We start from the raw sequence: 17,303 nt of genomic DNA, 5'->3' as shown, positions 1-17,303 counted from the left end.
ATTATATTCAATGACATCCTTTTTTTTAAAGTAATATAATAGTAGTCATCAGCTTCTCTTCCCTGTTGTGGCAAAAACTTTCCATCAGAATTAATGAGCTGATTACATGATCATTGAGTACAAATTTTCTTCAGGAGCATAATTAGACATTATATAATTGCTAATTATTGTAAAGAATAAGTGCAGTAAACTTTTGAACTGACCATGTAAAAAATAACAAAATTGTTTGTGAAAGATTCCCAGACCAGCAGGCACTTGAACTTGCCAGCACAAATCTCAAAAACTGAGTTCATTTTACGGCTGTCTCTTCTGTATTGACAAAGTTCTATAAGATTAGAAATGGAATTAAAACTTATGTAGCCCAATTTTAGGACTTAAATTTTTAATTTAAAATGATGTGTAGCTGAGATTCTGTGTGGGTACGTACATGTGAATGCAGCTGCTTACAGGCATCAGAGACAACAGATTCCTTGGATCTGGAGTTTAGGTGGATGCAAACCACTGGGTGTGAATGTTAGGAACAGAACTTGGGTGTCCTGCATGCTTGTGACTGCCAAGGCATCTCTCCAGCCACAAATTTCAGACCTTTATCTGAAACACTTCTTGTCATACATCTCAACAATAAGTTATCACAGTGCTCTCTTGCAAACCACTTCAAAATTACAGTCTACTACAAGAATGCCTTACTTTAAAATAGATAATACACCCCAAAAATATCCTTGTTCTTACTCTGTCAGTATACATTTTCTGTTAAAAATATGTTGAAAGTCTCCAGATATACACACACACTTACAGGGTTGGTGGGGGGGAGAATTATATTCTAATATGAATTTTAAAATGTTACAGGTTGTTCAACTTTTTTTACAAAAAGTAAAACTTAAAATTATACATTTGTAATACCTCTAAAGTCTTCAGGGAAGTATGCTTCCCACTGACCATTTTCAAACCAAGAAAATGAGGCACAAGTATGGTTAAGTCACAACCTTTGCTTCTAAATCTTGAATTAAGCATGTTTTGGGTATATACCCAAAAGTGGTATTGCTGAATCTTGAGAAAGGTTGTTTACAATTTTCTGAGAAATCACCATGCAGATATCCAAAGGGGCTGTACCAGTTTGCATTCCCACCAGCAATGCAGGAGTGATCCCTTTAAGCTACAACTATTCCAAAATAAGATGTCATCAGTGTTTTTGATCTTGGCCATTCTTACAGGTGTAAAATGGAATCTTAGTGTGGCTTTGATTTGCATTTCTCTGATAGCTTAAGATGTTGAGCATTTTCTTAAGTGTCTTTCAGCCCTTTTAGATTCCTCTGTTGAGAATTTTCTGTTTAGATGTGTACTCCTTTTTTGATCGGATTATTTGTTCTTTTGATGACAAATCTCTTGAGTTCTTTGTATATTTTCGAGATCAGTCCTCTGTCTGATGTGGGGTTGATGAAGATCTTTTCCCATCCTGTAGGCTGCTGTTCTGTCTTATTGACCATGCCCTTTGCTTTACAGAAGCTTCTTGGCTTTAAAAGGTCCCATTTATTAATTGTTTGTCTCAGTGTCTATGCTATTGGGGTTATATTTAGGAAGTGGTCTCCTGTGCCAATGCATTCAAGTGTACTTCCCACTTTCTCTTCTATGAGGTTCAGTGTGGTTGGCTTTATGTTGAGGTCTTTGATCCATTTGGACTTGTGTTTTGTTTATGCTGATAGATATGGATCTATTTTCATTCTTCTACATGATGATATCCAGTTATGCAAGCACCATTTGTTACATATGCTTTCTTTTCTCCATTTTATAGTTTTTGCTTCTTTGTCAAAAATCAGGTATTTGTTGGTATGTGGATTAATATCTGAGTCTTCCATTCAGTTTCATTGATCCTCCTGTCTGCTTTTATGCCAATGCTAGGCTATTTCCAGTACTGTAGCTCTGTACTAGAGTTTAAAGTCAGGGATTATGAAGCCTCCAGAAGTTCCTTTATTCTACAGGATTGTTTTGGCTCTCCTGTTTTTTTGTTTGTTTGTTTTTCTATATGAAAGTGAGTATCATTCTTTCCAGGACACATGTTTAACTATGTTCGTAGCAACATTGCTTGTCATAGTCAGAACCTGGAAACAACCTAAATGCCCCTCAACCAAGAATGGATATGGTAAATGTGGTACATTTACACTATGAAGTACTACAAACAGAAAAAATAATGACATCTTGAAATTTGCAGGCAAATTGATGGGTCTAGAAAACATCATATTGAATTAGATAACACAGACCCAGAAAGACAAAACTCATATGTATTCACTCATAAGTGGCTTTTAGACATAAAGCAAATAAAACCAGCCTACAATTCACAATCCCAGAGAAACTAGACAGCAATGAGGACCCTAAGAGAGATATACATGGATCTACTCTACATGGGAAGTAGAAAAAGACAAGATATCTCCTTAGTAAATTGGGAGCATGGGAACCATGAGAGAGGGTTGAAGGGGAGGGGAAAGGAAGGGAGGGTAGCATAGAAAAATGTATAAAAAATAATTTAATAAAAATGTTAATAAAACATAAATAAATCTTGCATTAAGTCATAATTATATACAGTGGAGAAGCATTAGTAAGAAGACATAGCACCATTCAACTGAGAGTTTTAAGCTCCATAATTTTCTTTTCAAGGAGCAAAAAAAAATGATTCTTTTTTATAGAAAGAATTAAGTATCAGTGGAATTAAGTAAGAATTACTAACATGTGCCAAGAATGGGTTTGCAAATATTTGGTTCGTGTCCTATGGCAAGAACTGTCTTACATGACTTTTCCATTTCCAGGTTCAGGCTTTATTGTCTGTTCTCAGACATTCACCCATATGAATTATTGGTCAAGAAGAAACAGAAACATACAAGATCATAGGGAAGGTTGACTATTCTGCTTTTCTTCAGAAAGTAATGTTCTATATTGGTGAGACCTCATGTAGAAATGTTGTACTTAAGGGAAACTTTAGTAGATGTTCATAACATCTGATTCTCTAATCTAATGCTCCTCATTAAGAAACGTGAAGTAAAACCATATCCCATAAGGAAGTAAGCTCAATATTCTCTTTTTAGAGTTTTCTTGTTTCTTAAGAATTTCCTATGTGTATATAATTAGATATGATCACACCTAACACATTCTCCCCTACATATCTCCTCCCACCATTATGTCTCTTTTATAACCCATTAATTCTAGTTAGTCATGTCCATACATGCATGGAAAATGGAAAAATCTACCAAGGAATGTTATTATTAATTCTTCAGTAGCAGAAGTAAAAATTATCCTAAAATTTTTATCAGAAGTTCAAAAGAATCTGATTTCGCTTAAGATACTGTGACTACTACTGAATAGCCAGTTGAAAGAAATTTTATGAAACTGACCTAATTTTGTGCGTTTTGTGCACATGCAAACTTGCTTTTTCAAATTTCAAAACTAGGGGAAACAAAATTATATCCTGGTAAGACCCTTCAGATTGATTCTTGCTGGTGGCATATATAGGCAGTCACATTCACAAACTTCCGAGTTTATTTTTACCTCCTCCGTTGTATTCTGTTTCTGTATGGTGAAAAGTTGCAGCGTCATCACTAGTCTCTGGTAGCAGGGTGGGAAAGTGTGCAAGCCCTTGAGAGGAAAGATGATGTATGGAAAGGGGAGAAGCAGCTTGGGAGAATCACATGTTTGACACTTAGCAGGTGACCAACAGTGAAGGGAACAGGGTGCAGTATGAATCACAGAGCAGTGGTTCAGTCTCCTAGATGTGCCTGGTGCCCACCAGTAGAGACCTGTGTGGAGATGAGGAATTCTGGATACTAGAAACCAACAATCTTCTAAGATGTCTTGCATCTAAGAACGAATAAAGAATTTAGTCACTTTGGCTCGGACATGAGTTCAGTGTAAGTTGCCCTTAAGTTTCCTTCATTTAACTTGGTTTTTGTGATGACGTTGTGAATCCAAAGCTGCTGTTCTTTGAAAGGAATGCCTTGCAAGGTTAGCCTTTCTTGTGTGTGTGGAACCATGAGATTGCAGGACACAATAAAACATGTTGATGCTATAGTTAATAAATACGTTGAAAGAAATGTTATTCTTAATTATCTACATTAGCTGATTCTCAGACCAGTGATAATGGCAGTAAAAGTGGCACTACCTGAATATGGTGACCTGAATAAAAATGACCTCAGTAGGTACTATTATTTTACTGTTTGATTACTGTTGACAGAAGTTTCTGTCCTTCCCAATCCCATAGTTGTCTCAAAGAAACACACAGCATCTTACATTAATTACAAACTGGTTTGCCTATAAGCTTGGTCTTCTTATTAACTCTTACATCTTAAATTAGCCAATAATTTTTGTCTGTGTTAGCCATGAAACTTAGTAGCTTTTATCAACGAGGCATTCTCTTCTTGCTTCCTCTGTGTCTGGGTGACCACTGCAGACTGAGCTTTTCCTCTTACCCGAAATCTCCTGTTCTCATTGTCCTGCCTCTGCTTCCTGCCTGGTGACCCCACCTTTATTTCCTGTCTGGATGCTGGCCAATCAGCATTTTATTAAAGCAATACAACTGATAAATCCTTACAGGGTACAAGATCATTGTCCCACAGCAGGCTACCAGCTGGCAGAATTGTTTGTGAAGGATTAGGAGGTGTGGTCCTTATTGTAGAAGTCCTTATTGGAGAAGGACTCTCACTGGGGTTGGTGTTTAGACTGCATGCTTGAACAATAGCAGAAGAAATTCTTAGAGTAATACAAGAAGCAAAATAGAGAAAGAGAAAATATCAAAAAGAGTCAGAAGGCATTAAAAAACTAATGCTCAATTATGTCAAATTCTACAAGAAGAACCCTGCAAAATGATGAATGTTGAAAAAGAATTTGATTAGATGGTATGTGCCAATCAAAGCAAGCATTCATAAATTACAGGCAGAATCTTCCAGTGTCTCTCTCTCTCTCTCTCTCTCTCTCTCTCTCTCTCTCTCTCTCTCTCCTTCTCCTGCTTCTTGAGAAGCTCTCAACTACAGCTATAGCACCATGCCTTTCTACTACCATGATGATTATAAACTCCAATCCTCTGAAACTACAAGCAACGCCTTGATTAAATTCTCTCTTTTATAAGTTGTTTTAGTCATGGGTGTTTTTTCACAGCAATAAAACAGTATCTAAGACACTGACATTATTGTCCGGCATCCCACATTTATTAGTACATGCCTTCATTCAGCAAGTATTTATTGATTCTTCCTCTTACATCTGGCTCTTTGATAAACACTGACTATGCCTACTGATCAAGATGATAAGACTTAGAGTAAAAGAAACTTTAAATAAAATACATAATGTTTTATAGCAACAAGCATGACAAAATTTAAAAAAGAAAATAGAATGTGGAACAATTTGCTAGCAAATGAGGGGGAAGAATAAGAAAATTAGTATCAACATTAACATCTGCAGCTGTAAGTAACAGGTATTCTCAAATACTTGGAAGACCTTGAACATACAGGAAGAAATCACAGAAATATGATGGGGTAGAACATCTTACTAATTCAAGGGGGATATCCAGGGAAACTCTGGAACAACAAGGAGGAATTTGGTATCCTGAGCAATTCACAAGAAAGACCTGGAGCCACTGAGTTATTAGTGTTAACAAGTCCTCATGTGCAGGAATGCATGACAAATGGCAAAAATGTCCAGATTGTAGTTGGGAAAGGTAATAAATGAGTATACACCCAGGAGTCACAGGAATAGTGGTAGCAGTATGATAAGATGATCAAAGTTGGAGTCTTTAGTAATGTTTACATTTATATTCAGTGTGTAGAGAAAACAACAGAAAATGTTGTAGAATAATTTGTAAAGTAGCAAAATAGAAAAATAGTAAATATCAAAAAGAGTGAGAAGGCATTCAAGAATTAGAATGTACAGTAGTGCCAAATTCTATTAAAATTAAATCCCAAAATAATGAATGAAGAGAATTTGGTTAGAGGATATGTGCCAACCACTATAGGTGTATATGAGTTACAGTCATAGAATCTAAAAAAACAAAAAGTGTTATAATGGTACTAGAGAAAAAGTTGATATTTATTCATTGCACAAAGTGTATTCATAAGACTATTTCGGTTACATGTGTACCATATTTTTACTGTGTTGCTCCCAAGCCCTTCTTTTCTCTCTTTGCTAATCCCATTTCACTCTACTCCCTTTTCCCTTTGGGCAGCAAATATATGGGTACAGCATTTTAATATAATCTGCTGATCTTTGTATTTCCAGAGGAGAGTAAATACCATTAATATTGGGTTAGTATCGAATGTAAACACTTGTCCCTATCAGCTTGTTGGGCTGTGAGAGTATTAGTGCTTTCTTCATCTTCCTTTGTTTAGCTATTGTCCTGTAGTTTGTTCATTCTTGTGACATCATGGATGTCTTTCTTTTCCTACAATATTTAGAATCCCTTCAATTATCTTCTCCCAGGCTGACATGGTGTCCATGAATTCCTATAGTTACTGTTTTTCAGGTTTTGAAATGCATTATTTCATATCCTCCCAGCTTCTACAGCTTTTGTTGACAGATCTGTCGTTCTCACTGGTTTATCTTTTTATGTGACTTAGGTTTCTCTCTTGTAACTTTTATTTTTCTATATTCTGTATTTTGGGGGCTTATAAAGAGTTGTGGGTTCAGGTCTTTTCTAAACTTCTCTTTTGGGGTCTTAAATTCCTCCTGTATAATTACAAATGTCTTTTGCTAAATTGGGAGAAATTTTGTTGTGCTTTTCATTGAATAAATTTCTACACCTTAAGTACATTGTTCTCATTTTTCTTTGCCCATGATTTGCACACTTTGTGTTCTACTGGTGCCCCATAGATAATCGTTCTTTCTGAGGCTCTTCTAAGCCACAGTACCCACTCTCTGCAACTGCACTCACTACTGTCAGAGCTGGGCACTTCTGCTTGAGGCTGAGTCTACCAAAATGAACTCTTAATTCTCCCATTCCACTTTCTAAAGTCTCCTTTCTTTATTACTAAAGTATTGGAAGATACTTAGCCCAACACAAATCCTTTTCTGGTTGTCCTTATTTACTTTGGCCATGGCCAGAATAAGTCCAGGCTCTCTCAGGCAAGATATCAGACAACACATAAGTTTCTTAACATGTGCCAACTTCGATCACTTGGAGTTATAGTTAAAGATTACTTGGAAATCACATTTCTCCTAGGCAGCAATATGAGCTATTGTTCATTACTTATACATGTGTTTGGCATGCCTGATGATAAGATACTGCCATCTAATTTAGAAGAAAGGGAAATGAAATCACTTTGATTAAATTTACATAAAGAGGGGAAAAAGGGGGAATCAAAGAAAGAAAGCTAAATTTTGTTGAGGTCCTTAAGTTCTATGACCTAGTCTTTAAAGGAAAGATACATGAGGACTATCCTAAAGGTAAAATAGGTAAGAAATGGATAGCAGATAGTGGACAGAGACCAGTAGATAGAATCTACTTCTATTATCCTTTAGGTTGATGGTGATGAGAAAGTGTCACAAATAAAGTTAAGAGTATGCAGCAAGGTAAGGAGGGGAGACTGCGAATGGGGAGCTGCTGTTCTGATTTTTCTCAAGGAGACATTTGAGGAAATATTAAGGTAAATTTCATGTGCCAAAATAATCTTCAGGTCATAATGTCATTGTCCTTACAAATAATGCTGTCATATCCACCCACACACACACTCAAAGCACTCTTATTTATTATATTTTACGTATATATATATATTATATGTCTATATTAAACAGACCTGACTAGTTAAAAGAGAAAAGGTAAAATTTTAGCATTTAAATAATAATAAAGAAATCTAAAGGCCATTAGAGCTCCCCCCACCTCTCTCTCTCTCTCTCTCTCTCTCTCTCTCCCTCTCTCTCTCTCTGTGTGTGTGTGTGTGTGTGTGTGTGTGTGTGTGTGTGTGTGTGTGTTTCTTGAGGGTCTCCTCATGAAAATTAGGCTAATTATGACCTTGTCATCCTCCGGCTGCAGCCTCCTGAACCTGAAAAAACAGCACAGGCGACCATGCCCTTACTGAACATTGTTTTAACAAGGCTGCTGGATGTGAGCCATCCACATCAGCATCTAATTGCATATCCTGTCAACTATTATTAATAGAATCCAAATATCAACTCAGTATTTCTTAAAATATCAATATAAAATTAAAATTGCATGTTTTAGGCAGTATTGACCAGCAACATTTAAGTGAGAGAAATCAGGGGGAGACACCTCCAGCAAGTCCTGCTGTGTCCTGGCAGAACTAGCCTTTCTGGTTAGTTCATGGTATTTAACTTTGTTTTCAGTGCAACTTTGCCTGGAAGCTCTCTCATCATGTTTGACACAACTTTTAACGTAGATATGCTAAACCTGTCTTTTGTTTTTATGTTAGTGTAGAGAGAATGTTTGAAGAGGATTACATTATTATCTCTTTTAAATTGTATCAAATTATTATTAATTTTATAACATTATTGGTTTTCTTTTTCTTTTGCTCATTCTAAATATAGCAAATATTTTAAATTTTTCCTTATTAAAAAGATATATAATATGCCTTTATCATGTTTTCACTTCCCACAATTATCTCTCAGATTCCCCCACCTCCCTATCCATCCAAATTCATGTTATTTTTCTCTCTCTCAAGAAGAAAAAAACATACAAAAAAGTAGAGTTCATTTTGTGTTGGCCAAATACTCCGGGGTGCAGGGCCTGCTCTGGCATGTGTTTGGCACGTCCATAGAGGCCCCACTGGAGAAAACTGATTTTCTCTTTCCCAGAAGGTATCGGTTGCACATAGCTTCTTGGTTGAAGGCAGGACCCCATGTCCACTTCCCTTCTCAGTGCTGGGATCACATCTGGCTCGAATCTGTGAAGGTGTGTGCATGCGTTCATAGTGTCTGTGAAATCATATGCACGTTAGTCCGATTGGGAAGATGTCGTTTCGTTGGAGTCATTCACAACCTCTAGATCTTACAATACTACTACCTCTTCTTCTTCACAGATCTCTGCACCTTGAAGGGAGAAGTTTGATGAAGACATACTATTTAGGACTGAGTTCCCTGAAGTCTCTCACTCTAAACATTTTTCTGTCATGGGTCTCTGAATTAATTCCCATCTGCTGCAAGAAGCTTCTCTGATGAGGTTTTGTGAGGCACTGAACTATGGATATAGCAATATATCATTAGAAGTCATTTTATTGCGGTATTCCTTTAGTAGATAATAGTAATGGGGTTTCCCCTAGGTCCATGACCTATCTAGTCTCAGATTCTGCACCACTTTAGACATATCAGATTTGGATCCATTCTCAGAGAGTTGGCCTTAAATCTGTTTTTTTAAAGGTTGGTTATTGTCTTATTTGTATCACTATTACACTAGTATATCATGTGGTCAGGTCACCGCTGTAGGTTATACGGTTTTTAGCAGGGTGATATTGACTACCTTTCTCATCCAGTTGTGTGTAGAATAACTTCTGTTACCTCAAACACTAGTCAGTAGGGCTGTAGAAGTAGAGGCTTCTAATTGGGTACCAGCTCAACTTCTTCACATTCAGTGACACGAGTGTTATCTTCAGCAATGGGGCCTTACCATAAGGCTGTGGAGAGCATTTCAACAAAAAGATGTGGCAATAGTTTGGGATGTTTGAAAGAGGGCAGTCTATGGGACCCCTTTGGCCAATTACTAAACAAGATGTAACCCATTTTTGGCACTAGATGTTTTAGCTGGTAGACTAAGAAATATAGTTGAGGCATTGTCTACCCTAGCCCCTTCCCTATTAAAGAAGAGTATCTTCCATTTATTGCTATTTTGTTTCCTACGATTGTTCATATTTATGTATCTTTTTGAAATCATTCTTTCCTTGATAACTAATGTGCACCAGAAACTACTTCACAAGTTAATTTTACCTTTGTAAATGAAAGACAATGACTCAGTTGTCCACATTATTGCAAAAAATCTCAGATAATTAGTCATAATTAACTCATTTACATGTTGAAATCAATATTTAGTTTTCTAAACAATTACAATTTAAAGTTAAGGAAAATGTTTTAAGGAGCCCATAGCGTCAGTAATGGGAGCTATCATCCTTTATAAACTAATTAAACTCATAATTACACATGAAAAGCAGGCTAAATGAATCTTGCCTGGCAGCTGCTGGTATGACTAAAATTTTACTGTGGTTATTTAATTATGATCACTATAGGAGGCATGTTTAATGTCCCTATGCATTTTTTAAATTTCTCAGATTGTCAGTTGTATGGAGTGTTCATTAAAGTCTCTGAGGTTGCCAATTAACTCCTATTTATAAGTAAGTTCTACTCAAACACCCATCTGTGGCTTGTCTATAATGAGTAACTTATCAGATATCACAAAGTCTTTTGTCAAGATGGAGACTCTCTTGACACCTGAGTATTTGAAATACTAGAAAGGGAATATGAAATAAATTGCAAGTTGATGCCAAAACATTTAACCAATCTTGACAAAAATTTTGCCGAATAGGCATTGTAGAATTAGGGAAATTAAATCAAAATATCACAAATAAAGACCTAACCAAATTAGAACAAGCGACTACAGAGGGAGAAAAATAAAAAATCATTAAAGCAAAACTGCTTTTGAAGGGAAGAATTTGTGTATGAATTACTTCAAGTAGTTTTAGGAAAATTTTTACAGAATGGGAATAGTAAAGCTCCTACAGAGATAATACGAAGAAAATCAAACATTAGATGTAGTGACTCAGCAAATTACTTTAAATACATAGAAATCTTGCAAGCATGAACCTATGAGTATGTGTAGGAAAAAAAAATACAGGCATGAGCCTACTTGGCACACTGTGTTTTTAAGTATGAAGCATGGCACCCCATGCTCCTGAAATCAGAACACTGAATTCTAAAGCAGCCTGAGTACCTAACAGCTGGCCTGTCTCCTCTGAGTGCCTCTTCCACGAAGAGATCCTGGTGGTATGAGCGCTCACTATTCATTTCGAAGAAATGTGCTAACCAGTCACACTCCAGAGGCTGCTACTATAGTTGAGGCTCAAATAGGAAAAGAATATTGTACATAAGAATATTTATTGTATGATCATTTTAAGCATGGATATAATGTTTTGATCATGTCTATCACCCATTAGCTCCCCTATTCCTGCCTTCACTTTTACTTCCTAACTTCACATGATATTTTTTTTAAACTCACTGAGTTCACTTTGTGCCAACTGTATGTGCGTGGGTGTAAGACAATCTGTTGGAGCGCGGGAAGCAGTCTGCATCCCTGAAGGAAACTGACTGCCCCTCCCCAGCAGCCATCATCAGCCACCAATAGCTTTTCAGACAGTCATAGGACTTCAGGAGCCTTTCCCCCACCCATACTGGTATTTTGCTTGGTTTGATCTTGTGCAAGTCTTGTGGCTGCTGCCCCCGCTGCTGTGAATCCGTGGGTACAATAGCACTCTCATGTCAGGTAAAGGCCGCAGTCACCTGCTAACTTTGTCTCATATATTCTATCATCAACTGCAAAAAAAGGCTAACGCCTCCAAAAATAAGATACAAACCAAGAGATTCACTAGTCTATGGGTATAATGATAGGACACTAGAGGGCAGTTTATTATTGTGTCCATTTAGCAGAAAAATAGTATTAGATTTTGTCCCTACAGATTGACCTAGCCGATGATGCTGGGATTTTAGCTCAGTTAACAGTGCCAGGCATGAGTTCCCCTTTGTGGAGCATGGCTCAGATCAAATTGCAGAAAGTCAATTACTTTCACAACATCCATGCCACCATTATTCCAACAGCTCGCCTATATACTGAATGCCAAACCAGTTGTTATTGTAGGACTCACGGCTCACAAATGGGGAGCATGTTTACTTTGTCCCATGGGAGCATGATGGGACCCTTCCAGCACTATTACTATTGCTATATTACTATCCTATGTGATGATGATTGCAGGTTAGTGCCAGCTTAATTTTTCCAGGAACTAAGAATTTTTAGACACTAAGAAATCCATTTCTATTTCATTAGTTGATTTTGGCTATTGCCATTTCTTTTCAAGATCAAAATGATTACCTAATGAATTCGTGAAGGAATATTATCATCATGACAAAACAGCTTTATGTACTATTTCTTTCATATTTGATCTAAAACTTTCTAAACATTTTGAAGATTCTAATTCCTATGGCCTATAAATATGCAATTTGGTTCATTTGTTTGCTGTTACTGCTCTCTACAAGAATTAATATGTAAAGTACAAGTACAAAGAGAAACCAATTTGTCTCAGTCAGAAGGCGCTTTCAGAAACTCATTCTCTATCATTCATCTGAGAAAAAAAGAGTACTTGGGGGGGGATTTTTAATCTATGGGACAAGATGCTTTTTTTATTTCCTGAAACAAATTTCTTTTTAAAAGCTAGCATTTCATAGATATGATACTTTTTCCCCTAAGGTGAACAATAGTTGTAGAATGTTTGTATGCTGTTCTTTTTTGCTTGTTTGTCAACTTCCATAATAGGAAGAGGTGCCTATACCGAAAGACATAAACAAGAAAAAATTATCAGATTTTAATTCATGTATTTCACATATACATGGAAGACACCCTGTATATCTCCCAGAGATCTTTGAACCCAGCTGATAGAGCAACTTCAAGAAAAGAAAAGTATATTTTAGAGAATTAATGAAAGTAAAGAAGATATGAATTTCTAGAGACATAATCATCTAAGAAGGGGTGAGGTTGTGTATTTGTGTGCCTGCAAACACAAGCATACATGTACATGCTAAACATAGTTTATGTAATGTAGATGTCTGTTCAATCCCTCACCAGAGAAGCATCTAGCCTTGCTTATCCTAGCATCCAAGGTTTGAATACAGTTTTCATTATATTTTTATCTTTGGGAATGAATTTACCGACGATTATCAAAGAATAGGGACTTCAGAATGCTTTCCTTCATCTACTTATTTTAATGGTCCTTAGAGCGTGGTACCACAGAATATTCTACGCTCTTACACAGTCATAATTTAAATAAGCAAAATTTGACCTGAAACTCCAATTTTTTCCAATTTAGTCAATAGATACAATTTCTTATTTTCTGTTCATTAAACCTGGGCATTTTCTGCAACTGTAATAAAACAGCCTTCTAAAACTTTTGTTGGAAATATGATCAGAGCTCCCTTAAACACAAGGAATGCAAACACCCTGGAGTTAATGAGCATTGGCTGAACCTAATCTGACTGACTTGTGCAAATGTGGGAAGTGGAAATGAAGAGAATCTGAGGAGGATATGCTTTCCTCACCTGACTAAATCGGTCAAGGAAAGGAATTGTAAAAAGGAATGACTGACTCAGAAACTTATTTGTACTTAGGCTTGGGGATTTATATTACTTCAAACACTGGCCTAGTTTATGACTGGTGAAATGTTGAATTGAAAGTACCTATCAGAGAGCTACCTTGATGAATGACATTGGCAGTCAACCAAACTAAGAAATTTCAGGGGCCAGGTGGTTATGTCAGATAAAAACACAGAATTTCTGACTCTTCATAGCAAAGAAAATTGGATTTCAAAAACTGGAAGACTTATATTTCATAAATAATATTTTGTTTGCAACAAAAACAAGCCTATTAATTGTAAATGTAAATTTTAATGGCAAAGAGTGAATTGATGAATTGAAATGAATCTCCTAAATAATAGACAGCATTTGAAATATAATCCATTTCCCATAAACTACTGTCTCATCAAAACAGACTCTCTGAGGAAAGACTGCAGTGCAGGAGTTGATGAGCTTTTGTGTTTTAATGCAATCGAGGCTTCCTTTGTAAATAAAATAGAGATATTTCAGGAAATAATTCCTTGGGTTTTCATGTTCACAGAGACTAATACAAAAGAGAAATTTGTGCTAAATCACTTGTATTGTAGAACTTTATCTTTTAGAGAAGTGGAATGTCTGAGAGAACATGGGGGTAAGGTTCTTAAAATCAACTGAAGACTAATAATCATATTTACAGTGAAATCTGAGATGATGTCAAGCATTTACATTTCCCTTTATTCATTATTGCCATATAGAGAAGAATATTTCCTGTGCACCAGGGTGAAATGAAATGAAAGGAATTTATGTCCTGGCAAAGCTGAAGCATGTATGGGCAGCTCATATATGGTAGTTCTGTTGAACTTGTCCATATTGGGTTTTATGGTCTAAATTGATGAGGAAGTCTGACCAGGTTCCTTCCTCAAGGGAGCACCAGATCTCATTGCAAATGACTGTGAGCCACCATGTACTTGCTCTGTGCACCATGTTAGGATATGACAAACCCTTGAGTATCCGAAATAGCTCAATCTAGGACTAAGATAAGTCATAGATTAAGGGGTGTGTTATAAATGGGTGTGTACATAGTCGACATGTTCTTGTGTTCCCCTTGTGGATTCAAAGCATGTCGTTACTATCCAGATTATGAGGTTAGGGTTCAGTTACCTTACAAAGTCTTTTACAGAAAGAAAGGTGGTATGAGCAGTGGATGGGAGACAGACCAGGGTAAAGAAAGCAATCACCCTCTCCTTTGAAAGCCTTGGATTCTATATCTACATTGCCTGATTAGAGGGAGAGATGATCAGTCACCAGTGGAAATGTGATTTAGTTCTCTATCTTAAAGAACAAAAGGGTTACTGCAGGTAAATTTCTGGGGAAATTCGTGATAGTCTTTCCTGGAAGTCACACCTAGAATAGAAAGCTGCATGGCGTCCTTTGGGATGAAGTCCTGTTTTTCATCACTAAACGTTTTCTTAATTTAGTTTACCACAACCTCCCTCTTCCTCCTTCTATCCTACACTCTCTCTTATCCAGGCTCTATTTTTTCTCTTTTTCTTATTTTTATAAATGTTGGATAAACAAAAGCAAAGATCAAAGATCAATTTAAACATAGTAGTTCTCATTCTCTCTCTCTCTCTCTCTCTCTCTCTCTCTCTCTCTCTCTCTCTCTCCCTCTTCCTCTTTTTCTTTCTCTCTCTCTCCTGTTGTATGTAGGGGCCTATGCTTATCTGTAAGTATATGCATATGTGTGTGCATGAGGATAAATGACCCATGTGCAAACAGAAGGCAGAGAGGTTATCAGGTTTTTTCCTCTATCATTCTCATCCCGGATGTTCAGCCTGTTACATAACTGTGGGGATCTGAACGCTGGTCTTTTCTCTCTCATTTTCACATAGTAAACACTCACAAACGCTGGGTCATCTCTTCAGTCCCTCCAGTCATTCTTATGTGAATCCTTTATACAATATTTTTGTCTTAATTTCCAGTAATAACCTTGTTTCCCTCTGTGACTCCATGAACTAGCTTTCATTATCAACATTACTATCTGTAATTTTGTCTTTGGAGTGTCCAAGAGAAAACACCACTAAGCCCTGCTTACATTAGTACTGGACTTTCTCCAGCTTGGCATTCGAAACTCTTTTATAATCTTCCTGAAGACCAGTTGCAGAGACCTCCAAACATCCAATTTAGTGACCTAGTCTTCTTGCTTCCCATATGTAGTTTCTGGCCTGCTCATCAGCAAAACTATAAATATGCATACTGGAGAGTATAAGAAAAGTTTTTCAAAAAAATAGGTGTAGAAGGAGACTGCCCATTTGTTTCCTGGCCACTCAGACCCAAATAATCACATAGAACCTGCATTAATTACAATACTGCTTAGCTAACAGCTTAGGTGTATTTCTAGCTAGCTCTTATATATTAAATTAACCCATTTCTATTATTTATATTTTATTACAAGGTTCATATTTTGATACATCTTGTTTTGGGGGCAGATACATGGCATCTGCTTCCTTCAGCAGCTACATAGCATCTCCTGACTCTGCCTACTCTCTTTCTATATCTCTATTCAGATTTCCTGCCTGGCTGTGCTCTGCTAAGTCATTGGCCAAAACAGCTTTATTCATCAACCAATAAAAGCAGCACATATACAGAAGAACATTCCACATCATCTCCACTGTTCTGTCTAAAGGAGGGTTTTAACTCTAATATAGTAAAAGTCTATTTAACAGAACAGGTATCAAGCAAGAATTACACTTACAATATTTAGTCTTTTTTGTATCTGGAAAAATTAAAAAAAATATTCTATCATCTATTTTATCTTTCTGAGTCTAAAGTTTCATATCTAATTTATCTTTTATCATAAATAAGGAAAACTATAACTATCTGTCTTCAACTCCTCAAAGACTCCAGAAGGATATAATATTACCTAAGTAAATAGGAAGTACATTGTAAGCAGCTTCCAAAGTTCTAGAATTGGCAGAGATATCTTGCTGCCTGAACAATCACCCAAAGTTCTTCTGTAATATTAGAGCATCCTTATTTAGGATCCAGGCCAATATAGTATCCAGCAGACTTTTCCCTGAAGCATGAAATTTGAAGATCTGTTCTGTCTTGTAATGTCAAAATTCGTCAGTTGTTTTCTTCTGTGTTCTGCAGAATATCTGGCAGACTCTTTCATGAAGCAGGAGGGAGCCCTGAAGGACTGTCATTATTTGAATAGGTTGTGGAATCTTTTGGACCTGGGACCCAGCTGGCAGGTGTGAGGATTGGAGATCATAGGCAAGGAATTTATGAGTCCCAGGCAGGCCTTGGTTGTGGTCTCAGTCTTTCTGTTTTATGATCATTTCCATAAGGAAGTCCCTTCCAAATGTTCTTCCTACCCTAGAGCAGCTCATTACTAAACTTTCCCCACTATAAGCATCTACATCTCAAACTGTGAGCTACTAAATCCTTCATCCCTTCTTATTTCTTATCACAAATTTTGTTAGAGTAACAAGAAAAACAACTAATACACAAAGCTGGCGCAGGAGAGTGGAGTCGCTGCTGTCATAGATCTGATCTTACAGTTTGGAGATGTGGTGTTGTTGTTGTTGATTCAGTTATGTGCAAGAATGCTTATCTGTGTGAGTTTATGTGCACCATGTGAATTCAGGAGCCCATAGAAGTTAGAAGGCATCAGATCCTCTGGCACTGGAGTTACAGGAAACTGTGAGTCACACTGTGGGTATAAGAGAATAAACACTCTGCTGCTGAGCCATTTCTTGAGCCCCAATTTGGAGGTCTTTTGAACAGGTTTGAAGGAAGAATGTAAAAGCATCTGAAGACAAAGAAACCCAGAGTGCATTCGATAAGCATGCTTGAAGGGACCACTCTGATGGGAAGTCTGAAGATCATAATAATGATGCTAACCCACTTTAGAAATGTCCATTTTTAAGGAGATACCTGAAAATATTAAAACTCCTGAGTTCACTGTTAGAAAATTGTGACCTAGGGACTATTTCCATATTTGCCTGTAAAGGAAC

Source organism: Myodes glareolus, chromosome 13 (assembly GCF_982192425.1).
Source record: "Myodes glareolus chromosome 13, mMyoGla1.1, whole genome shotgun sequence".
Classification (NCBI taxonomy): Eukaryota; Metazoa; Chordata; class Mammalia; order Rodentia; family Cricetidae; genus Myodes; species Myodes glareolus.
The sequence above is the reverse complement of the archived record's forward strand: the minus strand, read 5'-3'. Positions refer to the sequence as shown.